At 40.2% G+C, this 19,812-nt stretch overlaps 1 long non-coding RNA gene across 1 annotated transcript in view; it reads right to left on the bottom strand.

The window, feature by feature from the left end:
* Window positions 1-234: 234 nt before the first annotated feature.
* The window catches only part of LOC138453232 (uncharacterized), a 94,817-nt gene continuing 75,239 nt past the window's right edge, over window positions 235-19,812 (bottom strand). The window contains exon 4 of the long non-coding RNA XR_011260380.1: window positions 235-2,604. This is a non-coding gene — a long non-coding RNA (uncharacterized lncRNA). The remainder of the gene's footprint in view (window positions 2,605-19,812) is intronic.

Genomic DNA, 19,812 nt, shown 5'->3' with positions numbered 1-19,812 from the left:
GAGAAATCAGGAAACAATTGTAAATTTGAAAGTGAAATTTGCAAAACAATAAGGAGATGTGCAGAGAGAAGGAAAAGGAAGAGTCATTAGTGGTGCCAACACAATTAGCAAAAGAGGAATGGGAAAACGTGGGGAGAATAAAATAAAAAGAGGAAAGTCAGACGAAAACAGTGAGGGGGAAGGGAACAATACTTTACATTTTGGACCGATTGAAATGGAGTAAAAAGACTGATAGGCCTTTGTAGGATTTTATTTATATCTCCAAGTCACTTCCATCTTATGCAGCAGCCTGATATAAGATGCAACAGTCTATTTTCCAGATTTTGATTTGCTAACATATGCAGAATTAGTTTGCTGTTGTTTTCTTTTATATGTGACCCCTCAGCTACAATTGCCAGGCTGGGTACAGTGCTAGGCCCACTGACCTTTTATATTATGCAGGAAACAGCTCACACAATGACAGGCCATACACACGTTTTTTTTACAATAGATCTCTTTGGCGTTTATCATTTGTTAAAAATAGGACAAACGCGGCTTATCAGAATGCAGTTGGAAAGTCTTAGTAAAGCATGAAACACTCATGTACAAAAAGAACAGCCATTAGTCATATGCAAACGTGGATGTCTCTTTTGTACCGAGGAGAAAATGAAACATCTCACATTGTACATATTGATAAACAGTTCCGTAATGCAAAGACACTCTGAGGCCCCCTTTGCTTTAACACCAAGCCTCCCACAAAAGAAACTTGGCAGGCAATGGGAAGTTATCTGTGCAATTTTGAAATGTATTTGATACTTTCGCAAGCCTGCAAGTGACTAACCACATTCAAAAAACGAACCTCTATATATTCTATTGCATGAAGAGAGCATGAGGTATTTTCCTTTCTTTTTTCCTGTGCCTAATATGACACTTCACTAATTAAAATATCACCCCTATTTACATATTTTCAAATTTTGTCACTCATGCTTACTTAGAGCTTTGCAGTATTCTGTCTGCGTTGCTGACAGTGAGATCTCGTCTATGAAGCACCCTGGCTCTCTGTAACTGTCAGCTGCTGCAGTTCTCTGAAGATCACCCAACATCCTCTTTCTTGTCTGTCTTCCAGCAGCTCAGCTCTGCACACACACCCAGACAGCCACCAGGAGTCTCTCAAATGATTCCTTCTTCACCAAACCTCCTTCTTCCCCTCTCTCTGTTGTTAGCCACCCCTCTGTTTTCTCCTCCTCTTCCTTTTAAAGCCTTTAACCTCCTGTCCCACTTTGCTTATTCATCCAGAAAGGTCCCATGTGATATCTCCACACATCTCCATCCATCAAACACCTCCTCTAGTTTGGCCAGCCCCCAGTAAGATTCCAGAAGCGGATTGCTTCTTGGCAATCACCTTTGTACAGTGTTGATTCTCCACCTAGAGGCATGTAACATTTTCATTCCTCTGTAGTCTTCTGCACAAACAAAAGGATGTTCTTGCCACTGCATTGGTCTGCCTCATTGCACTGAGCCTCACGTTCAGCACACAGCAACAAGCTTTTAATTTGTGCATTTATGTCTCTAGTAACATTAGTTTTGTTAAAGCTAGTGAGGTAAGTATGTTTGTATTCAGTAAAGTTAATTATTAGAACCTGCACTACACTCCACTATCATGCTTTGCTAAATCCCAACTGCTTTCCTTGGGTTGTATGGTTCTCATCAGTGTCTCATATCAGCCCCAAATAACACCTACATTGCACACTGGGATCTCTTTTACATTGTTGCTTACTTCCCTATTGGAATCAGTGTCTCGGATGAAATTAAAGCACAGATGATATTTGTGCACTAATTATATCTACACATATCCCCGCTTTGTCTCTGTAAGGTCCTAAATAAACATGGGCCTCTACAGAAACATGAATCCTAACTGTGCATCCACCAACCAATGTGATCCTCAGCACATATGGTAATAATGTGTGAAATCATAGGCTTATTTATTTATTTATTGATTATTTTTGACTTTTTTCTTGCCATTAAACCTGTGAATATGCATTTTGTACATCTGTTTTGCATATGGGATTTTTTATTTATTTATTCTTTTTTTTTTTTTACCTAGCTTAACAACTCAGAAATAACTTATGAATTCGTATATAAGGTAGGTGGTCTGTTAAATATTGCAGCAACCAAGTCTTGCTTTATTTATTTTTTTGTTTTTAATGGTAATCGGCCACCTATTTTAATATGAGCACAAATAGTCCATACAGTCAATACATGCTAAGGAGAATGAAAAAAAAGAATGCAATCAATGTCCAAACCTAGGAATAGATTACAATACATGTTCATATATCAAAGATAAGCATAGGTTAAAGAAATGGGAAGATTTGTCAAGACGTACTGGAAACTGAGAACTCCTGCAGGCAGTGACATATCAGTCACGAGCCACAATGCTGGTTCCGGCAGTTTTGCAAACTGCACCTGTTTACCGGATATGCCACGAATTTCACCATCTTCTTACCCCTTTTTGGCCCAGGGGATTTCGGTCCAGGGGTCTCCAATAGATTGGATGCCAATCCAGTGGACTCCCCTTGTGTCAAGACCCGGCTGCGGGAGCACTGGCGAAGGAAACGAGATAGCAATCTAAATTGGAAGAGAAACATACAGATTAAGTATCAAATTAAATACTTTAAAAAAGTATTAATCTTCCACTTCTCATCGCAACCTTGAAATAAATGTATGCATCATAAAACAAACAACACACAATCTACCTGTGGGATGTTTTTACCCATGCATCCAAGCCCTACAATAAAACTGTGCAGTACTGGCATGGAAAACATCATGATGGCCAGAACTCCCCAGATAGTGCACAGGGAAAACATGAAGAATAGGCTGCCACCCACTTTTGCCTATGTTGTGAGCACAGGAGGGCACTGCCTAAAACCAACAGTGGGCTACACACACAGTAGCCTGAAACCATTGGGAATGGCAATGCTGATTGCAAAAAAAGCAACTCAGAACTGTGGGGAATTCTTTTTCTTAATCCCAAAAATGGTTGCATTACCAGTACTCACCACTATCAGAAAGCCGGCGTTTTAAAACCACCAGACTTTTGTGTAAAACTGAACAAATGAAACAAAACCAGACCAAGGAAAGACTTGCTAAGAGGTGGATACAATGTAAAACTATATTCTGAAATGACTTGAAGGAAGTAATTATTTAATGTATATGTAAAAATTGTCAGTTTGATTTGAATGTAGAAAACTGGGAACAAAAAGTGACATTTAGCTGAAACCTGGCTTAATGAAACTGGATTCTGCCTGACAACTACCCACGACAGGAGTTGAAACTGGATCAACAGCTGTGTTCCCTGCCAGGCCTGGCTGCATCCTGAGGTCACATGGCCCTGTTGATTGAAAGGGGAGTGGCAGCTGGGGACTACAGGGAGTTGAACAAAGGCCTGTCCTGGACTCAGGCAAATGTTATATTGGGGGGCCGTAAAGTGGCTTCCTCTTAGGGGAAACTGGGAGGGGCAGTGCCTCTGCTAGCAGCTGAGCTTGGGGGAAGTGGATAAACCAGCTATTCCACCCTGTGATGTGGGATGCCACACCCCTTTTTGACCAGAGCATAATTTTAAAAAGATAGATAACTCATAGTGCGGACTTGCCAGAATTATATAAGTAATATCATTATTTTTGTGATTTTTCGGTGCACATTTTAAGAGGTGTTAGGACCCTGTGGTGTATTATGGGGGGTTGCTAGCGGAAAATAGGGTCTCACTACAAATGTATGCATGTTAAAAATCTGACACTTTATCATCTGTAAACCATATCCCTGGTGCACATTTGTGTAAAATCTGAAAAGGTTTAGAGGTCGTTATCTGGATGAAAAGGGAGAATTCTGTCATCAGTGGACACAACATCGTACAAAGACAGGGATCGGATGGTTTGGTGCTACAGAAAATATGTTAACTGGACCTACAATATTAGAAAAATGGTACATGGATAAATATGTATTTGGGTCAGAAATAGATTTGTGTGCAAACTGACCAGGGGAAGATCCTCTGACCCATAAACAGACTTCATCACGCTGACAATCCATTCCCTTCCCCCAATCATGGGAGAGGGGAGAATTGGGCCAATGACAAGTAGAGAGGGGCAGGCTTAGCTAGGCCCAGGCACACACCCATTTTCAAAACACATAAAAAGAGACTGCTGGGACAGGTAGAGACATTCAATTCCATTTGCTGCGGAGCATGCTGACCGAAGACCAAGAAGGCCCACTGCAAGCAAAAGTATTTGTCAGCAGGCCTCAAAATCATTTGCAAACTCTTCCACAGCCGGGCGAGCTGTCTGAATTCTTTTGCCAAGAACTCTTGCCAGTACCCAGAAAGCAGTGTTACATCCAGAATCCACTTGATCCGGACCAGAAAGCAGAGCAGAGATCCAGAGTGACCCAGACCACTGTGAGCAGAACCTGAGAGCTGACCCAGATCACTGTGAAGTGCCGAGACCAGAACCGGAGTCCAGTCCAAAACCTGACCAGATCCGTGACGAGGCCTATTTCAAATTTATATTGTGAGTATCTAGCAGAACTGTGCAGAACCAATCTCTTAGTTAAAATAATCTAATCCAAACTATTTTAACCTAAGTAGAACAGCCTCCTAGAAATCGTGTCATCTGTCATTTGTAAAGCTGCACAACTGTCACCTGTCAATTCTGAAGCTGCAAGCTGTCACCTGTCATTTTGAGTTTTACTTTAAATCCGAAAATCTACCTTTAGGAACGTAATTTAACTTTCATATGAAAGCCTAGAATCTAAGCTTTCCAACGAACCTAAAACTGACTTGCTACTCCTTATACTTTTGCCGTATTCGCGATTCACGCACTCGCGAATTTTGCCGCGATTTGTGATTTCGCCTGATTGCTTTACCTGTAAAAAGATAGCAGCTTTTTGCTTTCCTGTGCTAAAAATTCGTTTGTCTCTTAATAACCATCCCTGAATCATTGCTAAAGCGAGCCTGAGCTCATCCCAAGTATCTCCCACTCACCCTGAACCTCCTAAAGGGAATTAAAAGCATGTTCAGCATATTTTTCATCCATTGCCATCACATTTAAAAAGCAGTTTGGGCCTGTGTTTCAAACTCCCACCTGTTTCCTCTAAGCTTGCTGGGGGGGAACTGAATTTCATATTGTATTTGATTGCATTCCTGAGAACTGTGTGCTCCTCTTTCCATCTCCTTCCATTTCTTAGATTGCATAGGGGAGGGGGGTGAATTGCCAGAGAAAAAGTGATTATCTTATCTTTTGCTAAAATCATATCAAGTATTTCTGTACTGCATTTTATTCCTCATTGCTTTTCCCCTTGAAATCATAAAAGTATTTTTGCTACTTTATCCATCCTATACTAACTCCTCATGGATTGTAAAGAAGTGTGCTAGTGCCAGGTTACCCATTGTTGATCAACATCATATGTCTAAGTGTACTATCAGATATTAATTTATTATAAAGTGATATATATATATATATATATATATATATATATTGTTTAAATTCTCAAATAAACCTTTTAAACTTGCAAATCAGAACTACTTCTTGGCTCAGTGGGGTCAGGAGGATTCTAAGAGAGAAGTGTTATATAGGGGTAGTCATCCAGAACTCATGAACTGGACATAAAGATATATCAATAAGTGTTTCCATTCAGTATCCCAGACTAGGCATTGAGTTAGCTGTAGCGTTGAATCGAATCCTCTTACATACCACCCCATTTCACTTTGTCACCACATTGAAACAAATATATAGCCTCAGGAGGATAGCTCAGGGGGCAACATGCTTGCATTAGAAGCAAAAGCACACAGAGCTCCACATGTTCGATCCCCGGATCCTTGTTTAGAAACCTCTGGGTATTAAGCATGTTCTATATAAAACCTGTCATATCATATGTGTTATACAGCATATAAATATACCATATGTATAACCACAGCTCTCTTCGACACCACCTGGAAACAAATATGTGTATTAAACATAACAGAAGCATACAATTTAGAACTACTTGGAAACCAACATTTATACTACACATCATTAGCCTAGAAATACAATATTACAAACCTGCACATTTTATTCATTATCATGCTTTTTTTTTATTTAAACACCCCACTTCCATCTTTTCACACACACCTATTCACCTGTTTTATCCCTTTTTTTTTACAATTTATATTCATACTTTCAGGCACACCTCCTTACCTGCTACAATGAAAACCTTCAAAGTAAAATGCTAGTTTGCAAGCACTACTTATTTTATTATTTATTTTTTACTCACCTTGATTTTAGTGTAACAGCTCCTTTTTCCCTACTGGTTTCCTCAGGCTTTTCCAGCCTTTTTACCTCATGTTTTGGGTGTAACAGCTTGATTTGGACCACGTGACCAAATTGTTCTACAGTCAGATCTCCTTCCTTCACCATGATCCTGTAGACAAACGATGAACCCTTGTCCACAATTGTGTACGGACAACGCAGGAGGACAGAAATGTGTCATTCCTGTGTTTGGCTTTTGCCAAATTAAATTAGAATCACCTACTTCATATTCCCTCACAGATGTTTTCTTGTCGGAGTATGACTTGGCACTGTCAGCTGCTCTTTCCAAATTCCACTGCGATAATACACATGCTGCAAGTGCTTTCTCAAATTTTCCACATATTCATAAATCGTAGATGCATTTACTAGGACTTGTTCATGAGTCCTGTACAATAAATGTTGTGGCAAAACCATGTTCCTGCCTGTCATATTTTCGTGTGGGCTGAGGCTTGTGGATTTTGATGGTGTTGAACTAATAGCCAGTGCTTCAGTTAAAAACTTTTTCAAAATGTCAATGATTGATCGATTGCAACATTCCACACCACCAGAAGAAAATTGCCAATAGGAAATATGCAGTTTCCTTTTCACTCCCAAAATTTGGCACATCTTAGTAATCAGTGAACTAGTAAAAGGACTTCCACGGTTGGGCTCTATTATTTGAGGCAAATCAAACCTAGAGAAAATATGACTCACTAGCAAGGTTGCCACTGTTTGTGCACTGCAGTCAGGTGCTTTAATGAACCGTTTAGACATTAAACAGGTGATTGTCAGCATATATCTGTTTCCCCGTGGTGATCTTTGGACTGTGCCAATGAAGTCTATTTGCAAATCTGACCAGGGTAGTGTCAGATCTCTTTTCATTAATGACTCACTATGGGCCTCATTTAGAGTCTGGCGGTAAGTTTGCAAGTGATACCGGCGGCTTGCCGCCAGACTCAAAAACAATTACTGGAGCCTGACTTCCCAGTAACACTGGGGTATTACAACCCCGGTGGCCGGGAACTCAGGTGCCGGTAATTGTGTAAGTCTCCATTCCCATGGAGTCCCATAGGACCCCATGGGAATGGGGACCACGGAAGCATGACACCCTTTGCAACAATGCCGGTGCTTCCGTGAAACTCTGCGGGTGGGTACCTTTCCACCCACCAGGTCAGACCCTGGCTGGCGGGACGGCACCTGAGCGCAGAGTCTTAGTGTGCTGGTCCAGTAACAACAGTGCTTACCAGACCAGCACACTCGTAATGAGGCCCTATGTGTTGGAGAGGCAGGTTAAAATTGTGCACACACCAAACATCCCTGAGTATACAACTCCATATCTTGGAAAATGTGTAGTCAATAAGCATATTCTTTCCAAACTTTCAATGTTTTCTGTGAACCTCTGTCACCCTCAGTTATTACATCATGGGCATTATGTAGCATCCACTCCCCCGAAATGACAAAGGTAGCATCCACTGAATTTGGCACACACTCCCGAACCATCAGTCCATCTTGTAATCGAATTCTGTTTCTGTTCTTTTACAATACTCTTAATTCTTCTTTACAGTCCTCCTCTGTTAAATGATTTCGCTCTGTATCCAGAAAATGGTTGTAGAACAGACCTAAAGTGGGATCTGAAGTGTGGGTTCTATAGAAGCCTTTACTCATGGATTACTAAATTGTTATTTGTGTCTATTAACTCAGCCAATATGATCAAACTTATAATCTAAAGTATTATATATTTATTTTTCTAAAAAAGATTACATCAATATTTCAGTATTTATACATTTGTACATTAGTGCCAACAATCTCTGCTAGGAGGCACATGCATACGTTTCACACTTGCTTGGGCTTTTACAAGGCACAGTTTTTACAGTCCATTAAATAGCAAGTATTTTTTCTGAAAATTGCCCGTATTTCATTAGCAGAATTATTGTAAATATACATACATTTCATCATATGTCAATCCATGATGCTGAGAGTGGATGGATTTTGTGGTTCTTTGCATAAAAGGTAAGGTTGTATGAGTATAGTGTCTTTTCTCCGCCATTACCCTTGTGATGTGGGAGTTCTTTGTTAGGTAGTACCCTCAGTGGTTATTCTTTTAACTGGCCATTCAATCGTTATCGTTAGTTCGTTCATTGGTCCTTGGTCTGTTTGGTTCTATCCCTCTGTGGTTACAAGTGGGTTCTTTCAATGCATCAGTGAATACTGAAATCTTGATGCGATCTTTTTTTTAGAAAAATAAATACATAATACTTTGGATTATAAATTTAATCACATTGGTTTATTTGATAGATGCAAATAACAATTTAGTAAGCCATGCGCAAAATCTTCTATTGAACCCAATCTTCTGATCCAATCTTTTATTGACTGGCTAGTGATACCAGTCTCTATGAAGTCATGCAGCAAAGGCCCCTTTTTATTTGACTAAAAACTAGTGTATTAATTACTATTCTAAAACTCTTCAACAAACCAATATGGGTAGCGCACACTGACTAATATCCACCATTCTCAACTAACCTTTAGACATAAAATGGGATCTCCTTTTTATGACTTGACCAAGTCCTTATCAGGGGATCAAAACTCCATTTGCACCACGTGCTGATTAATTGTCCGCTAAAATTTGGAACATGCTGTTGCATCCAACTGGATTTCACCAAGGAGGTGCTTCATAGGAAATGATTCTCCCATCACTGTCCCAATGTTGGCTAATTGATCTGCCTCGTCATTCCCCTCATTGTCTTCCCCTTGAGTTGTCAGATGACCTTGTATTTTCCTCCAGTGAATGATCATGGCATTCTCTGAAACAAACTGAGCAATGGCCTGAATTTTTTTCTCAAGTTTGAGTGGCTTCTTGTTATATGTGACCATTCCTCTTAACTTCCACCACAGTAAATATTCAACAAAACTATGTGCAGCTTGAATTTGTTCCTCTACCATTGTATTGAATTCTTGGGAATCCTATAGGAAGAACCTCTGTGATTTCTTCTAGTTGTGTGGCAGTGTCTCTTTGGAGAGATGCCACCATCAAATATTTTGACACAGCCTCCATTTTAATTTGCTGTTTTTCTTTTCATACTCACCCACCTTAAGTAGGAGGCAATCATCCGGGTGACAAAATACACCCTTTTATTCATAAGGGAAGACAGACTGAATCCTGAAAATCCCCTTATTGTAGAATATAAGGACTGTGAAGTGACATAGCTTTCAGGAATGTTTCCAATCACTGGGTTATTTAGATAGCAGTGTAGTGTGATTTCTGAACTGCCATCCCTAATGCTGTACAGTCTTCCAAATGGATATCTTGGCACTCATTGTTAGTCACCAGTATCCAAATGGGGCCATCCCCAATATCCACTTATAGTGTATATTCACATTCTAGTCAATGCTGTCTCATGGATTCATTGAGACACACAAATGCATCGGGCCCGTTCATCTGGTGTCCCTTTCTGTACTTTAAATGCCTTTTGAAAGCAGGAATAATAACATCCTTCTTAACTTGAAGATCATTTGCATATGGCATCAATTGAGCATAATGATAAGCTTGTCTTCTTTTTTCAAATTCAGGTACTGCTCCACCCAGTCTAGACCAAATGTTTTGATTCAATATATCTAAAACCATGCACATTCTGAGAATGATGTCATTTCCTAGATAGAAATTAGCTTTGGATCCACATACAATCCATACATTGTGGTGAATGCTGTTGGATCCTATCGTGATTCTAAACATGCATCTTCCCACAATTCTTTGCCCCAAATTAGGGACATCTAGACCGAATATTTTTTTTATTTTACAACTTGGTATCTCTTCTCTGTCAAGCATTTTTAAACACATTTTCATTAACGAAACTCCTTTCCTGCTCTAGGGCCAACGCTGCTTCAATAAGTTCTGGATGTCCATTCACATGCACAGGAATCCAGACTCCTGGTCTGACTCTGTAGCAATATTTTGTTTACAGTTTTCCTCACTTAGATAAAAACCAAATGTGTTTTCATATATTTGCCAGTTTCTCTTGGGTTCCAAAAAAATCTCTAAAGATTGCTTTCCTTTCTCTCCATGTATTTCACCCATGGTACATTGGAATGACAGTGACACTAGGTACACAGCCATTCTGAAGATAAACGTCCACCACACTCTATGTTCTCACAATGGTGTGGCATTCTCTTGCACTGTTACTCTGCCTCATTACTTTTTCAGGTCTCATGAGTTTCTTAACCAAAGACCACAATATCCCATTTACCCCATCAATGAGAGGTGACCATCTCTTAAGGCAATTTGTACCTAATAGGAATGGTGCCTCTTCAATGGGTCTGCCCACTAACTCATGTCTCATTCTATGCTTCCCTACCTTGATGTCAACTTCAGTGACACCTTCCACAGGTATTTCTTCTCCATTGAAATTATGCACATCGCTTTCATTCTGTCTCAACTTCAGCATGTCTTGTGGGGATCTCCCTTCATTTATGCAGTCCAATAATTTCCTTGATATCACAGTTGCCTGCACCAATGTGTCAACCATTGCAAATGTATTACACCTCTCTTCATTGTTAATAGGGTCGTAATACTTGTTGTTGCATTCTTCAAGTGTGCAAAGGAAGAGTGAATTGTTGCTGATTTCAGTGCCTGTTTTGTTTAGATCTGTCTGGCTTCTTCCTAGGCAAAAGGGCATATGAAATGACATTTTACCCCCCTTTTTGCCCACCTCCTTTTCAAATGTCTTTGTTTATTTTTCTGTTCTGAGAATTAGTTTGGAGCTTCACCACCGACTGCCCCCCCTTCTATTTTGGGACCATCAAAGTTCTCCCCATTCCTCTTCTGCTTTTACCACATTGCCTGGATCTCTTTCACTTACCTCCACCCAATTGTTCTGTATTTTCATTAGCATCGTGTGGCAGAACATCAGTTTCTACTGTGTGACACTTACCTATTTCTTGTACCGTATGTGTCATTTCTGCCTCCTGGAACATCTGTGGCTCAAAATATTTCTGAGGGAATTAATTTGCCTCTTACCTTTGCAATATGTTAATTTCTGCGGGGATATGATAACTATTAGAACTGTCAGGCAATGCAAAATGTCAGTTTTTTTTATAGCTTCACCTACCATCTCGTTTGTTTCACATCAGATGTCCTTTTTAAACTGTATTTTGATTCTTTGTGATTTTGTTGTGTATTTCTCTTTTGTGCTCTCCCATTTCCACATACGTGAATGGTTTGGTTCGCCTCTGAATTAAACCACACCCCTTTCTTGTGTGTTTAAATTTCCTATGTCATTACTATTCACTTGTTTCCTAAGTTTAAAACTGCTAGGCAATTCAGTTTGTTTATTCAATGGTAAATATATTTTTTATTGAGCATTTGTAAGGAGCTTTATACAACAGAATTGTGTTTCAATTCAACAATTTGTGCTTTCATTGTGGGGAGCCTGGCTAAGTAGTAAAGTGTTGCTACTCTGTGCAATGTCACTCTTGTGACAGTCTGCACTCCCTTGTGACATTCTGCACTCCCACTCAGCTGCTGCTTCTGAACTACACACAGCTTTCCTATCTGCTCAGGCAACATCTTCACCTGCACCTCCAAGCACTGTAATCTGTCCATAATGTAGTAGAGCAGCTGAAAGCCTCTGCAGGAAGTACCGCCCCTATTTTGGCTGTATGTTGGAAACCGGAAATTGTGACATGCGCAATACCAGTAAGTGTACCTATATCGCAAGAAGCATTTGAGACAAGGTATCCACTGAGAAAACCCTATGTGATGTATCCCCAGAAGGATGATGGTCTCCTAGGAGAGATGCTATAGGAAGGGTGAAAAAATTGAAAGAAGCTGGTGACATCACGAGAAATGAGTGTGACGCACTAAGAAGGATGAACAGAGAAGAGAATGCAAAAAAGTAAAGAATTGAGAAGACGTTCATGTGAGGAATGAAGGTTGCATGTGTGAAGAAGCATTGCAGAAAGTCCAAGAAATGTTATAACTGTACAGATGCTGTAACACAAGTAGACTAAGAAATCATAAGGCTGGCTATATGTAGTGAATAGACTGCAGGTGGTGCCGCCAATTACATGGACGCTACTGCGTCCATTTAGTTATGGTTAAGTTGGTGTTTCCATAGGAAGAGCATTTTTTGGGTGGCTTATAACTTCGCTCCCTCTGGACGAATCCTCACCAAACTTTGCAAAAAAAGTATATGGCCAACTCTGAATTTTTTTGCAAAGTTTGGAGAAGTTTGGTCTGGGGGGGCAAAGTTATAGGGGGGGTCCCAAAACGTTTGTTTTTTCCCATAGACATAATGGGAAAAAACTTTGCGCACGCTTACAGCCCAAACCACTGGACGGATTTACACCAAAGTTGCGCAGGAGCGGGGGCTTGATCCCAAAAGCGTGCTTTTGCAAATTTGGTGTAAATCTGTCCAGTAGTTTTTTTTTTAATTACCAAAATGTAAGACAAAAAAATTAGTGATATCTCGTTCGCTCCGCGGACGGACTTCCGGGTTTGCTCCGCGGACAGTGCCCTGATTGGCCGAGCGGCTTGCCTGATGTCCGCGGACATGCAACCTCTTCGCTGATTGGACGGCATGGTGCGTGAAGCGCGTCAGATTTTCTGTGGCGGCCGCCATCTTGCATTCGCGGACGACCGTGGACAGCGCGGTGAAACTAGGATTAAAAATTGTATTTAGTGGAGTGTGTTGGTGTGTAAGAGTGTTTGGGGAGGGTGGGGGAGTCTGAGATAGGTTCAATGTTCTGTTTTTGTATGTGCTAGACACTTTTGTTGTGTTTTGAGTTGTCTGCGGACAACACGGCTGTTCTGAAATGTTCTATATAAACTAAATGGTGGTGTGTCCTGAGGACGGAGTATGTGTCCGTTTTGTTCGTAAGCAATCTAAAATTGAGCTAAGAACACTTGCGGTGTCCTTAAATGTTAGTACATAAACAAAATGGGGGTGTCCTGAGGACGCTGTTCGTATCGTACACTGGCAAGTCGAATGTGTTCTAAGAACACTGGCGGTGTCCTGAAATGCTCTGATTACTTACTGGTAATCTTCATTACTCCTAGTACTACTCTTCCTCGTCACAGTACTGATGACCCTCCTCACCCTTCCTGCGGAAAAGGTCCCATGCTCCGGCTTGATAATATGAAACTGAGTGATGTGGATGTGGGGGAGGAGTTATAGGAATTTAAAGAAATAGAAGAAGGTCCTGTGTCCGAGGCAGGGGCCTCATGAAGTAAGTACTGGGACGAGGAAGAGTGGACGTGGAGCTAATGTTTGCAATTAAACAAAATGGGGGTGGTCTGAGAACGCTGTTCGTATTGTTTGTTGTCAGGTTGAAAGTGTTATAAGAACCCTCCTTATGTCCGTTGACATTACAATTTCCTATCGCCCTTACCCGACTTTTTGTCCACTAAACAAACGATAAGTCAGGCTGCTGTGCGCCAACATTATGTGATAATCCTATCACTTGCGTCATCGACCTGGCTGAGCTGCTTTTGCGACACTAAATCATATCTTCCGCCCCTAAGCCTGACATTATCAAAGCATTCATATTCCCCATCTCTCTCCGTGATTTTACAGGGTGCATAGCCAAACGCGCCCAGTCGTCTCCAGTCCTATGCGACTTTACACAGAATCCGGAAAACAACACAGATCATCTCACAACACAGCGCGCCACAATTCGGAATATGAAAATGTGATTTAAAAGCAAGCAGCAAGATTGTACATTTCGCAAAGTATTTTTATTTGACATCAAATGTTTAGAGAATATTCAGCGATTTGCATTTGTCTTTGCTGTTGATCCACAAATGTTCATCTTGAGTCACGCCCTGTTCCTTTGCAGTACACAGGGTGTTGGTTTATGATAAAAGAAGCACTATGGTCGCACTGATAATCGGAAGGCTGTTCCAACAACGAGGCATTAGACCACCATAATGGTTGGTATGTTGCTTCAAGCCGCTAGTACCGCGTAAGGGCATATTGGTACTTGGCGATTGTCCCATAAGATGGTGAGGGTCATGAAGTTGTTTAGAAGTAGCTGCACCTGGCAGTTGAAGAATCCGTCGGCTGGGGTCTGAAAATCGTGGCATTGACAGTAACGAAGGATGTACCTGTTTTAAAAACATAAATTAGTCTCATGAGCCGATCTTCATTAAACATATTAATTTTATTTATTAGGGTGTGAAACTATTTGCTAGCGAGGATAGTACAACGGAGTATGTTAACTTATTCCCACTAACCCACCCTCTCTCCTCTGACTTTTTCAGAGCCGTCTGAGCTCCAGGGGACCACTTAGGCGGTGATAGTGCGCGGTACAAAACAATATGCCACATTGAACGAACAAGTACAACTTAACCGGGCTTTAACGCAGCGCTATTGTTATTATATTCCGGTATAAAATAATCTAAAGGGTTACTTACAGAATATTGGCATTTTCCATTGTCTACGCATAATGCAGTCCCTAAATACCACTCCGTCTGTGCCAACGATCTTTCTCATAGTGATATAATATATAAATGCGGTTTAGTTTCAGAAATGTCATCCTTATCGTCTCTTACGTTTTTGCACCCCTCCTTCACAAGAAGTCTTTTGGCACGATCCCTGTCTGTCAAGGTAAAAAAACAATAGAACCTTTTAGTGTGAGTTGTGAGCCACTCGGGCCCACGAGCAGAAAATATGGAAGCAACTGACCTTCACTGTGAACGAGCATAAATTCTTACTTTGCAACATTCTGTGTAAAGCCATCCCTGAGAAATAGCTTTTTACACTCCATCTTTGTATATTGTCTGTGTGCTAATGAAAAAAGTTTGTGAAAGGGAGTTAATGGTAAACTTGCGCTACTAAAAACCTATGAAAATCAGTAAAAAAACATTGTTAACGGGACGTTATGGTTAAGTTGCGCTACTAAAAACCTATGAAATTCAGTAAAAAAACGTTGTTAACGGGATGTTATGGTTAAGTTGCGCAACTAAAAACCTATGAAATTCAGTGAAAAAAACTTTGTTAAAGGGACGTTATGGTTCCAAGTAAAACCGAAAAACCCCAGAAATTCGCCAGTTATGGTAAGCTAAGCAACCATAACTCGTGCCACCACCGTGCACTGCTAAGACTACCACCCAAGACATCAAAGATGACATCACAAATGTTTTTCTTCTTCTACTTTACTAAAAAAATCTTCACATAACCTTCTCCAAAGCAACCCTTACATTCCAAAACAGCATGGCATTTCCCAAAAAAGATAAGGAAATGTCATCTTCTTAAAAATAAACAGCATTACTGGAATCAATATGCTCATTATTACAGAAAAACATACCAGCTCTAAGCATGAAAGCACTCATGCCTCGGTTGATTGCACACCTAGCAAAGATTTGCTGAGGACAAAAAACAGAACTATTGTCCCATATTGCCCTAGGTAGTAATCCAGAAAAAATTACTTTGGCATTTGGAAGGATGTTCATTACTGCTTGAAACAACTGTTCGAAATCTGTCAACAAAGTAGGGGCACTGACGTAGCCCAAATGGAAAGCACCTTAGTGTAAGACTTCCAGATGGGGACTGTTCATCCTGCCCATAACTTCACAAACTTGTACAATTCACTGTACATTGCAATCAGGCACAGTGCTCCACACCACCTCCACTCCTTTAACATCAAAATTGTTTCCCACATGTCTGCATTGAGCATATTGCTGTAAAGCATGCACAAACATATCTCCAAGCACCAACACCCTGACTTTCTCCACCTCTGCAATCTTCACTACACACAGTCTCTTTCAACACAAATCCACAACCTCAACATCTGATTGGCTGATCCCTACAGTCCCCTTTCCATGCTGGATTTGCTGGAAAACTCCGGATGTGGCACGCCCTATCCGTGGACAGCCACGGTTTCCGCGAGGCACGTAACTCTTATCCAACCCTTCTACCCTTTCCATGTCACTCTCAGTGCCATTCCCTCATTGGATACAGCTAAGCAGTCACAAAACCATCCACCAATCACATCCAAGACCTCTACATCTAACTCCATCATCAGAATTCCACACTTCAAATGTACTGTTCATCACTCTGAGTACACATCTCATATCATTGGAAAGCACCTACTACAAAAACAACTCTACAAGTCTCCAAGATTTCTACTTACAGTTGCATGCATATCCACATGCATGAATACAAACTACAGGTATGCACATTGTGCCTCATCATGAGTTGGGCGGTAACACCGGCGCTATTAGCGCCAGCGTTAATAGCCCTACCGCCAAACCCCCAGTGTTAATAGCGCAGGATCACGGGTTTGGCGGAACGGGTATTGCCCATTCCCCACTGAGCCCATTCGGGAATTCCCCATTCCCCATTGGGTTCAATGGGGAATTTTGCACTCTTACCACCAGCGGATTTCCCGCCGGCGGTAATAGCGCTAATTTCCAGCGGATTTCCCCCAGCTCAGAGCTGGGGAGAAATCCGCCAAAGCCCTGATTTGGCGGACTCTTAAATCCGGCGGTAATAGCGCTACTGCCGGATTTAAGTGTTACAGCCAAACTCGTGATGAGGCCCATTGTATTCACACTACATGCATACATGCCAACCCTCCCGATTTAGGCGGGAGACTCCCGATTTGATTAGCAAAAATGTTGCTGTTTTGTACGGCCTCCCTCGTAAAATAATTCTAATCCCAATGCATTCTAATGGGGAAATTCAGCTCTCCCGATTGCTTGGAGAGAATCTCCCTCCCAACTGCTGCAAAATGTTGGCATGTATGTACATGTACAACTCTTATGAATGCATATAAACAGAGTAATGCCACTAAACCTGCATAACCTATAAAATGAACTTATTGCAATTTTTCACATCTACTATAATCAACTGTCACTTCCAAACCTGTCTGCTATCTACACCACTGCTTTAAAAAAACTAGTGAATTTAATACACTTAAAATTCTACTAATTTGCAAAGCATGTTGAACTAACCTATTGTAAATAACATATACAGGCTGTACATAGTCAAATGAAATGCATGCATACACTATGTTCAGATATCAAACAAGGATACTACTACAAAAACATAAAAATCAACGTCTAAATTAACATCAGTGCTATAAACACACAAATTACTAACTTCTTTCTTTCACAATTGCAGTGAAGACCATTCTCTTGAAAATCAGCAGCATCTGAACTACAAACATATCCGAAGAAACCTGCTCATTCCACAAAAAACGAGTAAGTACAATACTACCTTAATATTCTTACTGTTACTCAAACACACTGTGTAGTTCATTATGTAATTTGCGCACCAAAAAAACAGAGATTTCTGAACCATTCTGCCAACAAATCCCCATTTATTAAACAGGGATTAGCAGGCAGAATGGCACACAAATCCCCGTTTTTTGGAACGCAAACAACATAACTCAACCCCTAGAATTAGTATTACAAAACAAAGAATTGTTTTAATTTTATACCATTAGGTTTACTATTAATGCTTCTCTTCACCACTAGCTCACTTTCTACTCTCATCTGAACTGCAGTATAGTAACACACAAATAGAAGAATAGCCTTCCCAACTAATGGTAGCTGCCCAATGCAGAATCACACACCACCACATACATCTTTCCCATCATACTCAGACACTCATGCACACAGCACCCATACATTGCAGAACGGCCCAAACCATACCTTCTTTTTTTTTTCAACAGACTCCAAAGAATGCCTTCCAAAAAGCAAGTCCTTAGGAAGCAACGCAGAAATAGAGCAAATGAAAATAAAAGTGTCCAAAATAAGCATCCATCTCTACCAGAGTTTGTACAAAAAGTTCAAACAAAACAGCTAAGCTCAAACAAAACAGCTAATACAGTCATTTAGCGAAACAGAACAAGCTTCCAGTACAGAAACTTTGCCTCCTCTATCAAAATGCAAAACGAAACAGAAAATGATTAACAAGAATTCTGTTACCAGTACTGCTAAAACTGCTCCTATAAATGTTGATATAATAGCAAGTAACCATACCAAAAAAAGAATTTTAGCAAAAATGTTCCGCCACAGAGTCCTTCATAAAAACAGGAGACGAATCTTGAACAACCCTTAATACCTACCATAGAAACATAATCTTAGAAGCTTTGATAGACAGTGCAATCCTTCTCAAAAGAAAGTTATTTATTTTAGTGTTCAACAGAATGAAAGCACTAACAAAACTAACTACCAAATTACAAAAAAGACTTCTCAATAAACGTAATGTCAACAAAAATAAATTCTTAAATATCTGTGGAGGTGAATGGAGTCACACCACGAGCACAGAACCATATTTTAATGGCAAAGCATACAAACAAAACCAAACAAACACAATGCCATACATAGCAGTGGACGAGGTTATGAAAAACGTAATAATACCATAATGGAACAAGAAATACTGCTTACAAAAATATCCCCAGAACGTCCAGTGTACAAATGGCCATGCACGTCAATGTGTAACATTCCCAAAAAATCTTTCAAATCTTCACGCCAGTTCCTCAATCAGTATGAGAAAGGCAAAGACAAAATCAAAATGAAACTGCTGCATAATATGAATACCTGTCCAGTGCGCAAATACACAGGACTACAAGGACATTCATTAGCCTGCATTTAAGGACCTATTTGCAAAAGCACCTTCCATCATATCAAAATGATATCAACACATCATTCAACTATAAGAAATCTAGACTATAAACTGTACTATGCTAAAAGTCCTGCTTTAGCACTAGCCAATTTAAATAACAATCTTCTACATGGTACAGCCAAAGACCTACTCGAAGAAATCAACCATATCCAGAAAAAATATTTTGGAAGTGAAAGCCACTTACAAAATGCAATAGCTTTACAACAGACTAGCAACAATTCTACACATGGCAACCTTCTACTACACACATACAAAAAAGAAATACTAAAATTTAAAAGTACATCCGCTGAAGTACCAAACCATGTGTGTGTGTGTGTTGCCGCAGAACTTTTTTTTATAAAAGTAACACAAAAACTATAGATGTAACATACAGAATAGAAGACGATGAGGATTCCAAATGGTTTGAATTCGCTCTCTACCTTATAGCAGAAAACAAATACGAAATAACTGACCGCTTAATACTTTGCAGTTACTGCACTACACAACTTGACAACAACCAAACTCCTTCACGTGCTATCAGAAATAACTTGGAATTATTCCCACTACCAAAACCCCTGCAACAACTCAATTTATATGAGAGCATCATAATTCAAACAGTGCACCCATTTCAAGCAATAATACACCTTCAACCAAAAACAGCAAAATGACCTCCCTCTGAATTGGTGGAAGGTATTCGTGGCAAAGTAGTTTATTTACCATTAGATCTACAAGAAAATGTGCATACTCTGGGAGTGCAACGTCTAATAGAGCAATCTTTAATTGTCTTAGTAAATGGTGTACCTACAAAAGACAAAAGCATGTGGCAACAACTCCTAGATTTACAAAACGTTAGACAAGCCTTGCAATATCTAAAAGACAATAATGAATACTACAAAGAAGTAAATATTGAAGAA

The sequence above is a fragment of the Ambystoma mexicanum genome, chromosome 4p (genome assembly GCF_040938575.1).
Source record: "Ambystoma mexicanum isolate Mex_15411 chromosome 4p, UKY_AmexF1_1, whole genome shotgun sequence".
Classification (NCBI taxonomy): Eukaryota; Metazoa; Chordata; class Amphibia; order Caudata; family Ambystomatidae; genus Ambystoma; species Ambystoma mexicanum.
The sequence above is the reverse complement of the archived record's forward strand: the minus strand, read 5'-3'. Positions and strand labels throughout refer to the sequence as shown.